This window comes from Onychostoma macrolepis, chromosome 22 (genome assembly GCF_012432095.1).
Source record: "Onychostoma macrolepis isolate SWU-2019 chromosome 22, ASM1243209v1, whole genome shotgun sequence".
Classification (NCBI taxonomy): domain Eukaryota; kingdom Metazoa; phylum Chordata; class Actinopteri; order Cypriniformes; family Cyprinidae; genus Onychostoma; species Onychostoma macrolepis.
In genome coordinates, this window is record NC_081176.1 from 14876755 (window position 1) to 14885120 (window position 8366).

Below are 8366 nucleotides of genomic sequence, written 5' to 3' on the forward strand. Positions count from 1 at the left end.
AGCTTCATGATATTTTGAATTTGTTAAACATTTACCGTATTGTTCCTCAGAGCTGCATCAATATTCATTAATGTGTTACGCTGACCTCAGATCAGTTCAATCACTGACTGAGGTCAAATATTAAAGGTCACAGACAGGCCTGTGAACAATAACCCCGCTAAGCTCCAAGGAAGTGTTCGAAATTTGATTTTAACCCAATGGTGTTTTGCACACTCACTTATAGGACTGGTAAAAAGTACCTCAAATTACTGCCACTCAGTCACATGACCCAAGTGTTTATCACCACACTATCTTCAATTCAGAACCAATTTTATAAATGGTTAATCTTTTCATCAAAACAACGAGGTAACATGTAAAACTTTAAACATTGTTGTCATTGTTTTTCCTTCATGGCAAGTGTTAATCTTTAAAAGAGAACATGCTAACAATGTTGTTTAGGCTTCATGTATAATTTAGTTATTATTTTCTAGTTTTCATGGCCATTTCAAGAACTTTCTTTGTTCCTCAATGTGTATCAGGATCTTTGTGTTACTGTACCTTTAAGACTTGAACGTAAATGTACAGTATGTCGTTCCAGCATAACACAAACTATTGTGCTCGATACTGTATATCTGTTATCCAAACAGGGCCCATCATTCACTATGCTTATTTTTGCAGGTTAGTTTCAGTGGTCAGGCTGGAGTGAAGGGGAAGTTTTGCGCTAAACGTTGTCTACATGGTACACTGAACATTTCAGTTTAACAAGCGCATTCCGTTATAATCTCATAACCTCTGTGCGCACTTGTGCTTATTAAAGGGTTAACACCTGGCTGTAACCTTTTCACTCCTTCATTGCCTGCGTTTTCATGCAAATTTCTGTCAGTGTGTTTGATCTTGTCTTTGCAGACTGCTGTATTTTAAGCTCTAATGAAAACACAGGGAACAAATAGACAATATAACGTCACACCCCTAATAGCACATGTACATCATGGAGCTATCTATTCAATGTCTCTGCATTTACCTCTGCAAGACATATTTTTTTTATTTGCTCATCTGCAATACGTCCATAGGTCGTTTTCTATCAGATGTCACATAGTATTAGATGTCTTTAAAGGCAAAATATGTGTACGAAAAATATCCAAAAACTACTTGCACAGTGTGACATATTTCATTCAGTTGTGTATTTATGTTATCCCAAAAGCTCTCAAGGATTTGTAAATCCAGAGAAATTCCAATTTTAAATAATGGCTTGTCCCTGGTTATTGTTGTGATAACTGACATAATATCAAAGACTGTAGAAATCAGTGTTGCCAGGTTTTCACAATAAAACCCGCCCAATTGCTACACAAAACTAGCCCAAAACTAGCCCAATCGGGTTTCGAGGGGGGTCCCCTGGTAAAGTTCGCATTCCAGGGGATAAATATCATGTTATTGGGGTTGCTTCAACCTGCAGACATGAAAAACAACCCACGGTTAAAGTAGCCCAATTCCGCAGGAAAACCGCGACTGGCAACACTGATAGAAATACAAAGATGGTTCACTCCTATACTTACGAATTGGAGAAAGTGCAACGCGCAATATGGCGGGATAGTCCCGCCTTCTAAATTAAAGAGCCAATCATTGATTGGTAAAGTCATTGCGTCACTGCAGCGGCCATTAGACGCTCCGGTTCTCATAGAAACCTGGGGCTGGACCAGCAGCTGCGCATGCATTCCCCCATTCATTTAGATAGGACTTGGTCTTGTTTGAGCTGCCTGGAGGCGTTGCAAATATGGCGGCCGAGTGAACGGACTTTCCTTGAAAGGGACTTTGGTAATATCCGCACTATCCTCGGTTTCTGCTTGTAGATAGGCAACACACGGACACAGATCCTGCAGTACAATTAAAATCCATTACAGCTGTCGCGAATAAAATGAAAATGAGAAGTGTTGACCGCAGCATTAAATTAAGATCTGTTCAACGTTGCGCCATGATTTTGTTTAATGCGTTTTTACAGCATTGCGCATTATAACCAATCACACGTGAATCTGTTGAGCTTATTAATGCAATGGCCAATCAGAAACGTTCAGATGAGTTTTTGTTCACTGCACACGCTCCCTGACTGAATTCTGCTCTCACGCGAATTCTCTCATCATAAACAACAAAGCGCAGATGTACGTATGATGCAAGTAAGAGATTCATTCATCAAACCATGTATAGACCACTTTACTGATTATAAGGGGAGTTTTTTTGAGAGTGCTTAAACTCACGCTAGACTTAAGTCAGTCATAATGTTCTTTGATAATGTAAATGTTCTTTGCTCGCATTCTCTGTATAATTTACTCACTGTTTGAATAACTGTGGAAGGTACAGGTAATAAAAAAATAATTATAATTTATTACCTCATCCGTGAACATCCTCCTTCAAAGCTTCGCCTTTGTTATTGTTTATGCGACCTCTAGTGGTGAAAACTTACATATTGTGCCTTTAAGATGTTTATGATTTAGAATGTAAGTAAAACTGATATCTTAAAGACGTCTTGTCAGATGTTTGTACACAGCAGATGATTTAAGCTATCTTTAACAGACATCTTGCAGACGTATAGGCCTACGTATTCTGGGACACAAACGTCAGTTTTGCTTAAATTTGCTTTACATTTTATTAGTATTAATAATGTTCAATTCGTTATTAGGCTGCTGCTACTACTACTATTTTTATTTATTTTTAAAATGAACAAAAAAGTTTTAAATCCACTCACAACTCAAGAGCGTACATTAATCACGCACAACTCAGCAAGTCTTCGAAAGTCACCAGAGAGAAACTAGACGACGTAACCTAATCCGGACAGCTGACTGTAAACACACACGCTTATCTAGTGCTTTGCTTTGAAACTTTAATAGACCTGATATAAGAGCAGGTGTTCACAGGATACTTGTTTTTATTGGGGACATAGCCTGATGAAATGCTTTTAATAGGTTTTTAACGGTGAGTTCCATTGTGACAACTTACCCCATATATTGTGACACCATGCCCTGCAACAAAAAGTAATCATTCAATAAACTATTTCCTGGGCAATAATAGGGGGAAGTCCAATATTTAAAAAAATAAACCCACCTTGAGTAATATTGACTGCTTGCCCCAGACTCTTATTGCCTCTCAATCCTCAGTCTTTTTTTTTTTCATTTTTCTTTGTTTGTTTATCAAAAGCCACACATTACACCTTACCACTTGCATTTTTACAAGGAGATCAAAACATGTTTTCGCTGAACTGCTGATGTGAAATGGTGTTGAAACTTCACACTATTCTCGAAGTGCAGGAAATCCACAAGAAGTTCATCATACTGTCAACAACTTCAAGCACCAGAAACCATTTGAGACTCAAGAAGTAGCCTGTATTCCAATTGAAAAGAGAGTATCCTCAGTTTAACCCCTTAGTAAGACATTAAAAGTGTTTAACAGATAACAATCTCGACACATCAAGTCAGTCATAACTTGATCAGAAGATCAGTAACATATGGTATGTTTATTCCTCACTAAATGGTCCAATATAGCTATAAACATTACTACAGCAATAAGCCACGAGTTATAATGCCTTTATCAGATTTATACACCTACAATAAACATCTCTTCTGCCGGGTGATACAGTATATTGCCCTAAGTTTATAGTTATCAAATTTAAACTACACAGAATTTTTGCAACAAATAATTTACATGTAGCTAATCTATGGCGTTATTTTACTGCCAAATGTCGAGAGTGCATTATTGTAGCGTGAAGGCACATTAATATAATGCAGGAGCTAATCTAAATACCTTATCTAAATAGTTCTGTCTTAAATCAGAATATATAGGCCTATATGACCACATGAACTTTAAGAATCATGAACCATATAGGCCTACTTTTTTGTTTGTGTTTAGATAAATCGCAAAGGAAATCCGCGTGCGAGCGGAGATTTTGTCAATAGAATCTTTTATATATATATATATATATATATATATTTTTAATATATATCATACAGTAGCCTGAAACTAATTCTCACTTTGACTAAATGAAAAAGTGTAAACATAATGCTAAAGTACAGCAAGTAGCGTAAGTTTAAGATGAGGAGGCTAGATGACGTTAAAACAAACAAAACAAAAAAAAGTTAAAATGGAAAACTACACACAAACCATTGTTAGTGATGCATTGTGAATAAAAAAAATTATAAAAAAAACAATTGGTTTTTTGAAATGGTGCATTAGGTGCACCGTTAACACAGATGCTAAACACGTATGCTCAGCGTGTAGTCTAATCTTAGCGGTGTTTCTGTACAGCTGATGAGCCCGATGTGGATGTCCCCTCCAGATGATCACTCGCTGGGCTCATGCACTCATGCTCTGTCATCTCACTTCTATATTTAGAATCATAAACTGAGCAGGAACGCCAGCGCTAAAATAGGCAACATGTGCAAGCTAATAAACGATAGCTTAGCCAGAAACCGCAGTGGACTGGCCAGCACATACCCTTTACAGTCTTGGCAGACTTCTCTTGTTTTTCAAAACCACCTGTTTCGTTACTCGACGTCTGTGGGACATTACTCATTCTGCATGGTTTCTGTCTTAAAAGAGGCAGCATTGCATTAAAAGCATGCTCATGGTCCATAATAAAGCTTATTTCTGCATGACGTGCATGAATTTCACAAGTCTTGCTGTATCAAATAACACACATGTTGTTCTCCTCAACAGAACAAACAATAACAACAACGAGTACAAACAACCTTCCAAGTACATTTTTGAAATGGATATCAACAAACTTACAAATAAACAACTAACTGCCAACATTCAATGATGCTGTCTTTCACCCAAGTCAGACATACAGTAAACACACAAACAAAACTTATTTTAGCAAACAGCAACAACACTTAATCTGGGAAATGTCAATTAAATGAACGTAAATTAAAAGCTTGGATGTACTTGAGTCTCAAAAATATAGGCTACAACATAGGCTATGAACAAAGAACATTTAAATAACATTTAAAGAAAAAAATAATTTAAAAAACAAATAAAAATTTTAAAAAATTAAACCAGTATTTAAAGAACATATACCGTAACAACATTTCAAGAACAAATAACAAAAAATACATACAAAAACATTTAGATCAAACTACTACAAACTACAATATTTAAAGAACTTAACACATTTAAAAATAAACTACATTTAAAGAAAAAACAACATTAAAAAAAATCTAGCATTTAAAGATCAAACAACATTTAAAGAAAAGTACATATTTAAGAAAATATTTTTAAAACAACTTTTAAAAACAAACTACAGCATTTAAAGATCAAAGAAAAACTACAGCATTTAAAGGAAATCAAAACTGACATTTAAAAAAAACATTTAAATAAACAATACATTAAAGAACAACAGTTAAAGTACAAACTACAACCTTTTGAAGAACAAGTAAATTTTACAGAACAAACTACATCGGACAAATTCAGTGTCAAAGACACTTACCATGTTTCTTTCAAAGGGGGGAAATCACATCACAACCTTGAAAGAACTGAAATTTACAAATAAAACTATTTTGCACATTTATTTTAGTGTAGCATGCAAATTTCACTGGTTATTGGCAGTCATGCACCTGTACACAAGGCTGAATGACAATTAACCAATAATTGTTGTAATTTGCAGTATTGTTTCTTGAACTGAAGCTGTAAACACCTCTGACTCACAAACACACAAAACCCAAATGAGAAAGGTTGTCATATAACAAATAAACACCGACATTCTGCTTGATGTAAATATATATTGTTATGATATATTTGGTTTGATTTACTCATCACTTTCTCAATCAAAAGTGTTCCTGGATGTCCCTACAGTGAAGTCATTCAGATTTAGCTCACTTCTGAGAACTACGTAAACCTACACACTTCATAACACTTCAACACAACATGCTAAGTGATAAATCACAGGCTGTCCTATAGCCAAGCTCTACAAGAATGACAACATGCACACAGAGAGGACATCCACGCACATGCACACAGTCCACACGCCCTGTTCATGCTCTCTAAGGCTGCTGGGAAGTTCTTGTAACAGCACTTCTGTTTATAGATGTTTTCAAACTAGCCTAGAACTTGATGCTGGTCCTTGACCCAATGTTTGGGTGCAGACACACATGCAGGCCCCGTATAAGGTACTGTACTGTCATATAACACTATTTACAGTGAGGTGTCTCTTTTAGGGAAGTGGGAGTCCAGAAGTCAAAGATAAGCTAAACATGGCCATAGCTCTTTTTTAATAAGTATAAATAATAACAAATGAAATAATAATAAATAATATATTTTGGTTAAACTTTTAAATGTAAAAGTTTGTTTATTTTTATTTATTATTAATTATTTTATTTAATTAGTTTATAATTCAATAATATTTGTTTTTATTTGTTAATTATTATTTGTTAAGCTCTGTAATTATTTCTTAACTGTTTTAATAAGTACCAATAATAAAATTAATTAAAAATAAATTCTAAATAAATTCATTAATTATATTATATTATAAATATTATATTATATATTTCCTTTATATATATATATATATATATATATATATATATATTTGAAGAGTTCATCTCCATTTTAATACCTGATATCTGAACTCTTCATATATATATTTATAAAAATAAGATGAAATATTGTAAGATTCTTTTAAAATTAAAGTTTTAATATTTTTAAAAATATATTATTTAGTTAGTTATTTTTAAATACATATTAATAATTTATAAATTATTTAAATTAATTTTTACAATTACATATTTCATAATTTTTTATTTTATATACTACTAATTATTTATTATTTAATATTGTTTTTTTTAAATGTTTTTTTTTTTTAAAGAATAAATTCATTAAATTTCGAGAAAAAAGTTGCTAAATTTAGGGGGGAAAAGTTGAATTAAAATGCGGAGAATAAATACTCGTGTCAGGTTAATTTCATCTTGTTGGAGAGCGTCTTGCATGTGCATTACTCTTGACGCCACTGCTGACGATGAAATGAACCTGCCACTTTTTTCTCTAAATTTAACGACTTTTTTCTAGATATTTCTAGTAATTTAACAAGTTTATTCTCAACATTTTATTTCGACTTTTTTTCCTCAAAATTTAACGATTTTTTTTTTCTTGAAATTTAACGAATTTTCTCGTAATTTAATGTTCATTCTCAACATTTTATTTTGACTTTTTTCTCTAAATGTAACAAAACAAAATTCTCGTAGGCCTAATTTAACGAGTTTATTAATTTTATTTCGGCTTTCTTCTTGAAATTTTACAAGTTTTTTCTCGAAATTTAATGACTTTAATCTCGAGATGATTTTATTTTTATATTATTATAAAATTTTTATAGTAACCTTTTGTATAGCTATTTATGCATTCTTTTTTAACTTTTCAGTATTCTTCTATTTAGCTGTGTAGGCTATATTTTAATGTGATGCAATGACAACAATCTTCTTGCACCTGTACACTGACAATAAAGCAAGCGCAAACCTGACTTGAAATGCAAGTTAATTATAAAAGGCAAATTTCATGTTTTCAAATAAATCGGGCGCGGTATGTTCACACCCAAGATCTGAAAACAGCCTCCATAGCAAATAAAGCAACTAAGTTACATTTAATAACTCTCGAATTGTCCTGTAAATACAAACAGTAGCTTGAATACAGTTTGTACGACCGACAAACCGAAGTCAAGCCTCTTTTTTCAGGTCGTTCCTGTAAACACAAGCCGTGCTCCCTGCGGCATGTGCAGGACCAGTGTCGGATCTATTTATACACAGAGGATAGACTCAGAGTGAGTCAGAGAAAAATCCCCCGTCTCTGTCTCACGCTCCTCGCACAAATCTTTCCGTCAGCACGGCTGTAGAAAAGCCGCTGAGCTTCTCAACAGAGTGTGACATCAGGGCGTCCAGTCAGGGACGATTGGAGACGGAGGGATGAGTGATGGATCAAGGGAAGAAAGGAAGTGCGGAGAGAATGAGCCAGACCGCAAACCTAAAGGGAGAAAAGCACCAGGGCTCAGGGCTCGCTCGCTCGCTCTAATTGAGTTATAAAATATGAGTTTTACCCACCGCAGCCGGTTATATAAGAGCGAGGGAGACGAATATGTATAGACCACACCCTTAGAATACCGTGGTAATTTATCCACCTTATTTTTAATGTATGTAAGAACGGGCGCGGCCATTTGTAACTTGAATGTGCGGGACTTCCGGACCGGTATCATTTACTTCCAATTGTTTTAGTTGTATAAAAGCAGTCGGTTAAGCAGCATAATATTGCAAACTGGTATTTGTTATTATATTATTTTTATTCATTATTAAAAACATAAACACACTGGTTTGTAGCACAAATAGTGTTACCGTTTACTGCACTTCTTTTACCGTTTACTATAG